This window comes from Lithobates pipiens, unplaced genomic scaffold, assembly GCF_037356315.1.
Source record: "Lithobates pipiens isolate NorthernLeopardFrog02 unplaced genomic scaffold, aLitPip1_a1.2 Scaffold_28, whole genome shotgun sequence".
Classification (NCBI taxonomy): Eukaryota; Metazoa; Chordata; class Amphibia; order Anura; family Ranidae; genus Lithobates; species Lithobates pipiens.
The window spans coordinates 204153195-204165924 of NW_027507789.1; positions in this window are offsets into that span (position 1 = coordinate 204153195).

Consider the following 12730-nt stretch of genomic DNA (forward strand, 5'->3'; position numbering starts at 1 on the left):
AAACTGAGGAAGAAATGTTTTTTTTTAATTTATTTTTAAAAACATTGTTTGGGATATTTATTGGATATTTATTATAGCAAAAAGTTTTTTTTTTTTTAATTGTTGCTCTTTTTTTGTTTATAGCACAAAAAAAAAAAAAAAATGCAGAGGTGATCAAATACCACCAAAAGAAAGCTCTATTTGTGGGGAAAAAAAGCATGCAAATTTTGTTTGGGTACAACGTTGCACGACCACGCAATTCTCAGTTAAATCGACGCAGTGCCAAATTGTAAAAAGTGCTCTGGTCAGTAGGGGGATAAAATCTTCTGGGGCTGCAGCGGTTAAAGCTTATGTGAGTCTCAGTAAATATGTTTAGACAGTGTCAGGACAAGGTCATCTAGAGCCCAGGGTAAACAGGCCAAACTCCCTCCCCCAAGATGTATGAGCATTTATGTGTCAGCAGAAATCCCCCCCCAACAAAAAAAAAACTGAGCACTAATCTGTGTGATTACTCGCTAAGAATAATTTCCCACTCCTCCCAGTAAAATTCCACCCCCTGCTGAAATCCCCCCTCCCAGTAGAAATCTTTGCCCCCCCATTCCCCAAATCCCCCCAGCACAAATCCCCCCAGCACAAATTCCCCCAGCACAAATTCACCACCCAAAAAAATCACCCCTCCTAGAATAAATCCTCTACCCCTAAAATTTCCCCTCCAAGTACACATCCTCCCCCCCCCCATTCTAAATGCCCCCCTCCTAGCACAAATTCCCTCCAATCCCCTATCCTAGAACAAATCCTCCCTCTTCCCCCCCTAAACTTCCCCCCAGCACAAATACACCCCCCCCCATCATACCGACTAACACAAATCATCCCTCCCCAAAAAAATTCCCTTCCCGCACAAACACACACACTTTCTACCATTTCACCTATTCTAGCACAAAAAAAAACAATATACCCCCCCCCCCACACCATCCCCTCCTAGTACAAATCCTCTACCCCTAAAATTTACCCTACAAGTACACATCCTCACCAGCACTCTAAATGCCCCCCTCCTAGCACAAATTCCCCCCAACCTCCCCTCCCAGAACAAATCCTCCCCCTCCCCAAATTTCCCCTCCTAGCACAAATATACCCCCCCCCCCATCATCCCTACTAACACAAATAATCCCTCCCAAAAAAAATCCCCTCCCCCACAAACACACACGTTCTACCATTTCACCTCTTCTAGCACAAAAAAACACCCAATCCCCCACCCCCTCTTAGCACAAATCCTCTTCCTCCACCCCCCCCCCCCCAACACAGATCCCTCTAAATCACCACTCCTAGAAAAATTGCTACCCCTTGCCACCCCTCAAATCCCCCCTACCAACAGAAATCCACTCCACTCCTATCTCCCCGTGACACCCTCCCACCTCACATGATGCTACAGTGCCCAGGTCAGCCGTCCATCCTGCCCACCTCTTGTCCTGGGTTTGGATCTGCTTTAACTAGGAGAGAGTCTACCATAGCATGGCAAAATGTTATGTGTGTCTTTCCTTTAACATCTGAGTATAAGTCCCCTTTTAAGCTAAACTTTAAGCAGAAAAAGACAAATGAATGCAGCTCTGTATTCAATATTATATTATTAAATGTATTTTATAATAGCAAAAAGGGTAGGTATTAAATGTGAGCTGGTATCATCCTTCTGCTATCCCATATAGAGCTGTGTTTATACTGGGAGTGGGAGAAGCCACGCAAGACATGCTGCAGTGCTCTAGTGCAAACAAGGAACATGCTAATAGGAGGAGAGACCAGAATGATGGGGAGATGAGCTCATCAATCTACTGCTTCTCCTTTCACTGTCCAGTCACAGACTGGGGGAAGGATACGGCCTGTAAGTGTTACTTTACAGCAGTAGATAAAAATCAAGTCTCCTCTACTGCTGGACTGGGTTGTGCTGTGTGGCAGAGCTGTGTAAATCTCAGGACAGGGTGGAGAGAAATACAAATCCCTTGGCATATAAACCAGGTATGTTTATATATGTAGAAAAAATGATCTACACTCCGGTTGTTGTTCTTAAAATTTCTTCATTTTATTGAATAGCCACAGTGAACAAACGCAGATTAAGTCAGTTGACACGTTTCAGCCTATACGGCCTTAGTCATAACTAAGTCATTACTTATGGCTAAGACCTTATAGACTGAAACACGTTAACTCACTTAATCTGCATTTGTTCACTGTGTCTATTCAATAAAATGAAGAAATTTTAATAGCAACATCCAGAGTGCGGATAATTTTTTTCTACATTTCTGTACTCAGCCAGTGAGTACCTGGCATCTCTGCTATCTATGTGGTGTATGGCTAGAAGCAGTAACTTTTCTGTTTATGTTTATATATGTATTTCATCTGTGTACAGAAGTTCAGATTTTAGAAATCATGGGGCTCCGTACAGCCTACCTGACAGGACCCCACTCTTTTTTTTTTTTTTTTTAACATTCTTTTGTAAGCCTCGATGGAAGGGCCTTTGGTGACCTATCAGACAGAGAACAGATTTGAGACAGAGAAGGGGACTGAGGACAGAGATTCCCCAGCCCTTTTCTCTGTAGCCTCAGCTGCACTGGACAGTGAATAAATGGGAAGTGCTCTGAGGCTCCCTGTTCATTCAAAAATGGATGCATAGTAAACACAATTTGCTATGCTTCAGTGATGAATGTACACAATGAGTAATCGGTGCCAATCACTCACGGTGTCAATTCAAGGAAAGGAAGAGGCTGGTAAATAGGACACATTTTCTGCGCACACCCCCTCTCTATCCTGAAACATCTTTCTGTGTGCCCTCAGCAGCTGCTGGTGGCAGAGGAGAGGAGGTAAGCTGGCAACGCTGCAGGGGAGGGGTCCACAGAGGATGGGGGCCCAGACAGCAGGGGAGTGGGGATGCAGATACCAAACCCCCCTGCAGTGAAGATGAAGGATGAAAAAGGAGAAGCAGGCAGAGCTACAGGGGGAGCCACAAGAGTTGGCAATAAGGCAGTACAACAATCGCTCCTGCTCAACAGGTGCCTGGGCCCCCCTTTTGAACTGATGGGGCCTGGGCCCGGTACAGGAGGGCCAACTGTACTGCCTTATCAGCGACCCTTGCATACACTATATGGCTAAAACTTCCATATTACTTCCATATTCCATATTATTGAGTCCACAGGTTTCCAGTGAAGGGTACTATTAATGCTACAAGATATTATTTTTAGACAATTGTGTACTGCCAGACTTGCTCAGTAACAGTTTAGGGGAAGCCCCTTTTCTGTTGGAGTATGACTGAGTGTCTTCAGCTCCATAAGGACATGGTGTGATGATGACTTATTTTGTCTAACTTCAGTACCTGACCTCACAAATGCGCTTTTGGCTAAATGAGTTCCTGCAAGCACACTCCAAAATCTTCTGTACATCCTCCCCAGAAGAGCAAAGGCTAATAAAGGGGCCAACTCCATAATAATGGCTGTGGTTTTGGAAAGGTATTTCCAACACATTCATATAAGTGTGATGGCCGGGTGTCCACGTACCTTTTGGTCATATTGTGTAAGAGCAGTATCCCCATGCCGCTCTTGGATGTATTTCAAAAAGCTCTCTACTCACTTTAATGTTGTGGCTTTATCCATGTGTCCTTATGTTACTAAAGGGAAGGCACATCTTCATCTCATCACAGTACATCCATATCCTATACCTGGAAGGAAAGACGAGTAGCTCCAATACATTAAACTTTCCAGACAAATACAAGGTAGAAATGTTTTCCGATTTGGATACGTTAATTAGCACTTGTCAACTTTTATGACAGCGCAGGATTGTAAATGTAACTATAATCGAAGCTTCCCATGAGGCTACTATGGAGGCCTTTTGGGGTACTGAAATGGTTGACCCAACCCCTTTCCCTTCCTTCCATGCTCTATTCCAGGGATCTTCAAACTACGGCCCTCCAGCTGTTGCGAAACTGCCCATCCCATGGGGCATTGTAAAAGTCTGACATTCACAGACATGACTAGGCATGATGGGAATTGTACTTCCTGAACAACTGGAGGGCAATAGTTTGAAGATCCCTGCTCTGTTCAGTACCTCCTACAGCTTTTGAACTGTTCAGTGGGTAAACAACATGATAAGTTGTATACATAATAATAAATACAAGTATAAGGTATGGGGCATTGGACACCCAGTGCAGGTCAAGTTTTATCACCTCCTGCTCTATAATACAACATAATTTTTGGTAATAGTCATAAAATCAAACAAATAAAAAATTACATTTAAATTGATGGCTGGTAGAGAAATGCCCCCTTACATTGAAGGTTGGTATAGTGTATTATTGGTCAATGAGAGGATAGACTCCACTAGTCCCTTGCTGCTGGCTCTACCGAGTGACATTATTAGAAGAACCATGCAAACTCAGGCAGGAGGTCAATCTGACACTGTTCATGGAACCCTGGCCCACCCCTGGAGGAACCTTTGTTGAGAAGGTCTAAGGTGACATAAACTAGACCAGCCTTTTAACATGTCTGCAATGTAGGCCAGTGTCCATCAATGGAAAATGCTGGGCACCATGGAGATGGATCACTAATGGCTTAAAAATTGAGGTTCCCTAGGGAACTCTATGATTTGTAGTTACTCCCATGCTCTTGAGCTAGCCAACGTGTACATAAAAAAAAGTTTGAGGAGAAAGGTAGGTAGGTAGTTCTGCCACAAACATGCATGTACACAAACCATTAAAGGTGTAAGGAATAAATAAGACAATAACATAACATTTAATGCCAAGAAACACATTGCTCTCTCCAAATGAGAGTCAGTATTGACAGCAATGGATTCCAAAGAATGCCCTGAATATCTAAAATGCAGGACAAGTGAAAATGGCCTGCAATGGCATTACTTTAACCCTTTTTCTGCTGTGCCAACTTTTATGACAGCACTGGGAGGTGACAGGTCCTCTTTATGGAAACACCAGTCTCCCCTGCCCTCTGTTACAGCTGATCAAGCACAGACTGTGCTTCTGAACTTAGGAGGACACAGACAAAAAAAAACATAACCCTTCTCTACCCTCTTGACATAACAGCCCCCCTTTCCAAGAGGTCCCCCCTTGACATCACAGCACCCCTACAGGTAACAGCCCACTCTTTAGATAACAATCCACCTTTACACCATTGTCCCCCTATACACATAACAGCCCACCTTTACATCATAGTCCCCCTGTTCACATAACAGCTCCCTTCCTTTACATTAGTGTCCATAGTTCCCCTTCAAAACACAGCCTCCACCGCTCTTTAAATCAGTGTCCTTAGTTTCCCTTTCACAACATAGCCTCCCTTCACATCACAGGCCCCCCTTTACATCACAGTTCCCTCTTACATCAGGGAGACCTTTCTACATGCTTGTGTTTTGATGCAGACAAGTGAGACCTGTTTCTCTCAGACTACCCTTGCGTGTGTCCTCATGAATCGAACCAGCAAAACGCGTTGATGCGCAAGGGCTCACTCATCCTACATGGTGTAACAACATACTTTTATAGTAGTATGTTCATGTTGTCTACATTTCACACAAATGGGAACACATGTTTTTTTTTAAGCTCCATGTTTTTGCTTTAGAAAAAATACTTTTTAATGTATTTTCAATAAAGTTTTTATATTTTTACATATTTTATGTGGTCTACAATGGTCTACAATGCGTCAAGTTCGAACATTAAGGTTTTCCCTTTGCCTCCTATCTCTAATTATTACAGATATGGCAATAGGAGTGATCCCAACTCTTATAAATAACACACAACCACATAACAGAATTGAACACTGTATGATCCATTTCAAAAAAGTAAAATATTGATTACTCACTTGCTAGATGAATATTGTGTCTTCTGATTCCCGGACTGGATCATGTTAAATCTTTCCTCTGAATGTACACAAACAATGCATTTCAGTCTGGAATCAGAAGTGATCTACTGTATATTCTTGTCTTCCACATCCATTCTAGTGGTGATGCCATCCTTCCTCACTTGTAGAGTGCACTACCCTGAGGATAGTTTTCACACTCTTTGGTAGCAGTGCAATTAAATGCATGCTAGGTTCACTCTTATCTCCTGAAAGTCAAAACTGGGGTTGGGTTTAGGCATCAGCACCGATTGGCTGGTATAGTGTAGAGGAAGCTGCTTTGGCTTGTTAGATTGATAGACTGGTACCAAGGAATTCCAGAGGAAGTACTGGCCAGGTGAAAAGTTACCCAAACAGTGACCTCCATCCCACATCTTTAGGCTGGAAATCTACCTGCAAGCAAACGATCTAACACAGTTGGGTATATTCAGGCATCTTCACCATGGCAGTAAAATTCACATCCCTGGAGGTTTGATACCTCCTCTGAATTTGCCAGCCCTTTGGAAGAGTGAGGACAATATCTACCCAATAGAGATTGTGAAGAGTCTGAGGACCTAGATTTTTTAATCCACAGGTTCTTCCAAGGGGCTGACCTCTATCGGGAAGATATGAGGACAAACTCAACCCAATGGAGTCTGTCATTTTAGAAGAGTCTGAGGACAATATCTACCCAATGAAGGTTGGGCCTTTAGAAGAGACTGAGAACAATATTTACCCAATGGCGGTTGGCCTTTAGAAGAGTCTGAGGATAATATCTACCAAATAGAAACTGGCCCTCTAGAACGGCGTGAGGAAAATATTTACCCTATAGAGGCCTGTCCTTTAGAAGAGTCTGAGGAAAATATCTACCCAATGGACATCAGCCTTAAGACAAGCCTGAGGACAATATCTACCTAATGTAGGTGCGGCCTTTAGAAGTGTTTTAGGATTATATTTACCCAATGAAGACAAAAGCTATCCACTTGAGATCTTCAATTAAAACACCCAACACTAATCCCAAATACTAAAATAGTGGTCTTTCATCAACACAGATTCCACTTACCAAGTCAATTACATCAAACATAATTTCCTACAAGCAATACATTCTGCACACCAAACAGCCAGAATTAGGGATTTCATCACTTGTCAAGCTACTTATGTAGTATATGCACTACAATGCCCATGTGGCCTCCAATATATTGGTTGTACTGAAAATCTAGGAAGGAAAGGAAAGAAACAGATAGCAGAGGTTATAAAAATCATAGTTTCTCTCTTTATTTCTGGAAATATAACAAGAGGAATGCTGGTTTATTTCAGTTTTGGGGAATAGAGAGAGTAAGGGGGTCACTGGACATGATTTAGTGAGAGAAGTGTTTAAAAAAAAAAAAAAAAAAGATTTTTGATATGGCTTTTATATAGAGCTAGATAATAATTGCGTCATTAGTAGCAATAGTACATTTTTAACACAGGTACAGATCTATTTTGGTGTTTTGTTTATATAATTGTTATTTCACATATACTCTTTGGTATACAGTTCATCAGATATTTATCAAATGATTGCTGTTGTAAATTTTTTGTCATTTGATATATATAAATAATGCATTATTTGTGTCAAATAGTTTACATGAATATAATTAATATTTTTTTAAATACTGTATATTTGATATATGTTTTTATATATAAACATATATCAAATATACAGTATTTAAAAAAATATTAATTATATTCACATAAACTATTTGACACAAATAATGTATTATTTATATATATTAAATGACTAAAAAAAAAAAAAAAATATATATATATATATATATATATATATATATATATATAATTTGTATACACCGGTCAGCCATAACATAATGACCACTGGCAGGTAAAGTGCATAACATAGATTATCTTATTACAATGACAACCGAAAGTGGGTGGGATATATTAGGCAGCAAGTGAACATGTTGTCCCCGAAGTTGATGTGTTAAAAGAAAAAATGGGCAAGCGTAAGCATTTGAGTAACTTTGACAAGGGCCAAATTGTAATGGGTAGACAACTGGTCAGAGCAACTCCAAAACTGCAGCTCTTGGGTAATGTTCCCAGTCTGACTTAGTCAGGACCTACCAAAAGTGGTCCCAGGGAAGAAAACCAGCAAACCAGCGAAAGTGCCATTAGCGTCCAAGGTTCATTGATGCACGTGGGGAGCGAACGCTGGCCTGGGTAGTCCGATCCAATAGCAGAGCTACTATAACTCAAATTGTTGAGAAAGTTCATGTTGGTTCTGATAGAATGGTGTAAGAACACACAGTGCAAAAAAAAAAGGTGCATTGCGGAAAAAGGGGCACCTACTCAATCTTAGTTGGTTATGGTATGGTAGGTGGTCATAATGTTAAAGCTGACTGGTGTATATGTTTTTATATATGAGCATGGATATATGACTATGGGTGTTGATTTTATACTTACTTGGGGCGGGTATTATGTTAAAGCTCAGTCCGACTGTTTTGAGTGTGTACTGTATATACTCTATGAGTATATTGCTTATGGTCATGGGGACACTGCAGGAATGCCTGCGCAATGTCCAGTCATTTACATATGAGGGCATATATTAGAATATTTGCTGTGCCATACAGCCAATTCCAGGATGAAGTCGGAAAGACGAAACGATTTGGGACATGGCTATACGGCAACCGGAAGTGACGTCACACGTAGTATCGAATATAATGTCAGTTTAGGAGATTGACATTGGTGGGGTGAGACACTGTTGCCTTGGGCCCATTGCGGCCATGATATGCTTGATTCTCTATACCAGGGGTCTCAAACTGACGGCCCTGCAGCTGTTGCGAAACTACAAGTCCCATCACGCCTCCACCTGTGGAAGTCATTGCAGCCTTGCAATGCCACATGGGAGTTGTAGTTTCGCAACAGCTGGAGGGCCGCCAGTGTGATTTATAGTTTGACCACATGTGAGTGCAATTACCTGTGGATCTGTTTTATGGTGTTTTAATAAATTGTATCAGACGTTATTTTCACTATTGAAGTGTTCTTTTTATCCTATATATATATATACATACACATGGGAGTTTTTCATTGCCCCATGTGAGTGGAGGAGACGTTGGGATTGCTCACAACCCTGAGGGGTACACCTTATTGCCAAACATGAGAATGTACATCGTAAGGGGAGTGGTGACATGTGGTGTGGAGTGGACATCTTCCATTTTTGATCCTGCATGGACTCACTGTTATGCCATTCCATTTGTGGACATATTTATATTGGACTTTGATTATCATATTTGCACCTTTTTTTTTTATCATTGGGTGTTTTTTTAGTGCATCAATAGGTGCTAGCGCTACTATTAACTGTACCTCTTCTGTTAAGATTGTGGTAGATTTGCTAACTTTTATAGTATATTGCTTTAACCAATTATTTTATTTATATTGGTGCCATAATGTATTTATGTGTATTAGCTTTAGCTATATATAGCGCTGGTCTCCTTGTCTATTAATGTGTATTAGCATGTATAACGGAAGTTTATGGACGTTTCTATGGCTTAGTGTTTGGTGCCATCTAGCAGCCAAACACTGATAGTGGACTTAAATGAATTTTGCTTTATCAAAGCATTGAACATTGTACAGGAAATTACTGTTATTTACACTGGAGAGTTGACCTTTTTACCCAGGATGCAGGGTGACCTACCCATGGACACCCTCTCTGACAGTGCATGCTGGATAGGACATAAAAGGAGCCCGAGTGGCCATCTTAGGTCTCTTGGGAACGCATGGCCTCACTGTGGGGACTTGTGAGGAAGCCTCCCAGAGGAAGCGGCTTATTGCCCTTGCAGAGCGCAACCCTGCTCCGCTGTGTGAGTGACCTGAAGTGCCAGAGACATAGTGATTGGATTGGGAAGATCCAGAGACACTCGTTTGAGCATCGGAAGACCAGGTCCACCTATCGGAACGTATTAGAGTGACTGAGCTGGCTGACATAGAAGCAAGCTGCAAACACCAGACCACCGATCCAGTTGGTGAGCGGGTTGCAGCCCGCAGTTTACTAAACTTTGCACCTAGTCAGACTTATACACAGGCCTCGCTGGGATCCATAGTCCCACGGAGGAGGAGTATAGCAACTGACACTAGGCAGGCATAAGGCCTACTGACTATCGCATCTCAAGTATTGTATTATAATTACAGAAGCAACACTAGGATCATACTTAACTCAACTTTAATTACTTTAACCCTTGGATTACAAATTATAAGGAATTATCATTGCTAGCGATGACAAGAAGACCAAGGACTGAGTACTTTAATTGAGATCTCACGCATAGCTATAAAAGTAGGGGAGCTCATTTTATATACATATTATATATTGTTTATAATTGTTTTATCAAAATTCATTGTCCTGTCATTCTATGTTGGGATGACAGTACAATTGCTGTAATCACCTGTTTACCAATATATACAGTAAAATATACTTAAGGTTAAGTACCCCGTTGTGTGGAGTATTGTTTTCTCCCAGCAGGTGGAGCCAGTGGATCCTGAGAGGACAATACAGGTACATTGTGTTATACTATATTGTACCACAGCTGTGTCAAGGGGACTGAGCCAATTAGTGGGGCTTATTAGCAGAGTGCAGGCCCAACTCAAACCAACAGAGCTCCTTCGGGGGTCAGTGCTATATAGATAGATAGATATAGATATATATATATGCGAATACACCACTGCCAAAGTATCCCTTGCAAAAGTCACTCTCTGGTGAAATGCGTTGGAAGCGGTGTGTGGCAGTAGTGGATAGCCCAGGTACAGGAGAGGACACTCAGCACGACCGCACTTACCAATCTGTGATTATCAGCTGAGCAGTACATCTACCTTATTAGGAACCATTGCTAATGCTGATTATAATTGAGGCTTTTGTTATCTGGATTCCAGCAAGTGCATTTAATTTTAAATGATACTACTGTATTTACACTCGGTTTTATTTATGGACCTGCCATCCATTAATCCTATGTACATGCCTGTCACATGTTTGCAGGCAGAAGCCTGGCAATTATTTTTATCTGGGGAATGGTCATTTCATTTTCATTTCTATCTTGAGACAGAGAGGCCAACTAGAGCTGGCCATAGACTGAGAGAAATTCGGCCAGTTCAGTAGAGGTTGGCCGAATTTCAATCAATCTATGGGCATTTCCGCTAGAGAGAAGTTGATCTAATGGTTGGCTTTTCTTGTGAACAGGGATGTTGGAAATTTTTCAATCAATTAGTTCCTGCAGCCAATTGGCTGCAGCACAGATCAGTGTTTTGTGACAGCGGAGGGTTCCCCGTTGTCAGAATACAACAGGGCCACAAGGAGAATTCCTCCATTCACCTCAAATGTGTGGATGGGGGAATCAGTTTGTGTTTTTTTTTTTTTTTTTTTTTTTTTTCAATCAGCCAGCTGGCTTTAAAAAATAAAAATAAACCTATCCATTTTTGGCCAGCTTAATGACCAGTTCACATCTGTATTAAATAGGAATGTGGTTTGCAATTCAGTGTGCTACTTTTTGCAGCTCATTCATTTGAATGGGCTGAAATCACCCTGGATCGCACCAAAAGTAGTGCATGCATTACTTTTTAAAGCAGTGAAACCGGATGAAGTGGTACTGCGGTACCATTCAATCGGATACAGGCAAGCCATCTGCGTTTGGGTTGTATTTAGGAATACATTGATACCTGCAGCAGATCACACACAATTGTATTTTGAGCAATGCGTTCCGTGCGCGCTTTCCGTACCGCATTCTGGTGCAAACGGGCCCTGGGAAGGCAAGCGCATTTCCAATTTGAGGTGCAGGTCTTTTGCACATTTTATAGGGTGGATACCCGCTGTCACATTTCAAATTCAGAATGGCTGCACGGTGCTCCAACCGCATTCATTTACAGGAGTCTGTGAATGAGGGAAAACTACATGTCCTGTCTGCCACAGCAGCAGACAGCTTGTAGTTCTAAATGAACTGCAGGGTCGCTGATGAGCACACTTGTTCATTAACACTTCATCCAGTTTTGTAACAGAAAGCATGTACCGAGGTATTGGCACAAAACTGGGGGACATGACTGCAGCAGGAGCCTGACATTGCAGCTGTAGTAAGTGGATTTGCAGGCTCATGGGGGGAAAAAAAAAAGTAATAAATGCATTATTTTTGTTTCTGCAAAAATATATGCATCTTTTTTTTTCACCCAAAGGAGAACGTGGCTTTTAATCACTAGCCGACCAGCCATCGTTGTACTGCAGCAGGTTGGCTCTCCTGGTCAAATCGCCATAGCTATGCATCGGGCGCTTTAAGACCACTAGTATGTGCACGCGCTGACGAAGCGGGTACACGTGCCTGGCGGTCACGATGTCCGCTGGGCACCCAGCGATCGCTCCTGAGAAAGACAGAACGAAGGGTCTGTCAATGTAAACAGACAGATCTCCATTCTGTCAGGTGAGAGACAGATCTGCTGTTGATCTGTGTATGAACAGTGATCGGTCCCCTCCTCCAGGCATTGTATGAATCTATCCATTGGTCATAGAGGGGGTGGCTGAAGAGAGGGGGCGGTGCCTGGGCACCCTTATGGATGCACCGCCACTGCTCAGGGCCACTAGTGGAGGGTAAGAAGCCTGAAGGACCACATAGACAGCTCAAAATGTAAGCCGCTTCTTGCTAAATGCTGAATGTCAAGGCATGAGTGACCCTGCAAGTACAATCCAACTCAACCCTTTGTTGAGCTTGGAGTTGCTTGCAGGGCCACCTGATAATTTTCTATTGGTTGGGTATCCAGGCAGACACAGCTACCTATTTACAATAGCAGGCAGTGGATAGGCACACATTGCCGGCGTGGATGGGGGAATTGATTTATTTTTTCCCTTGAACAAGAGAAATCGGGTATGGCAACCCTAA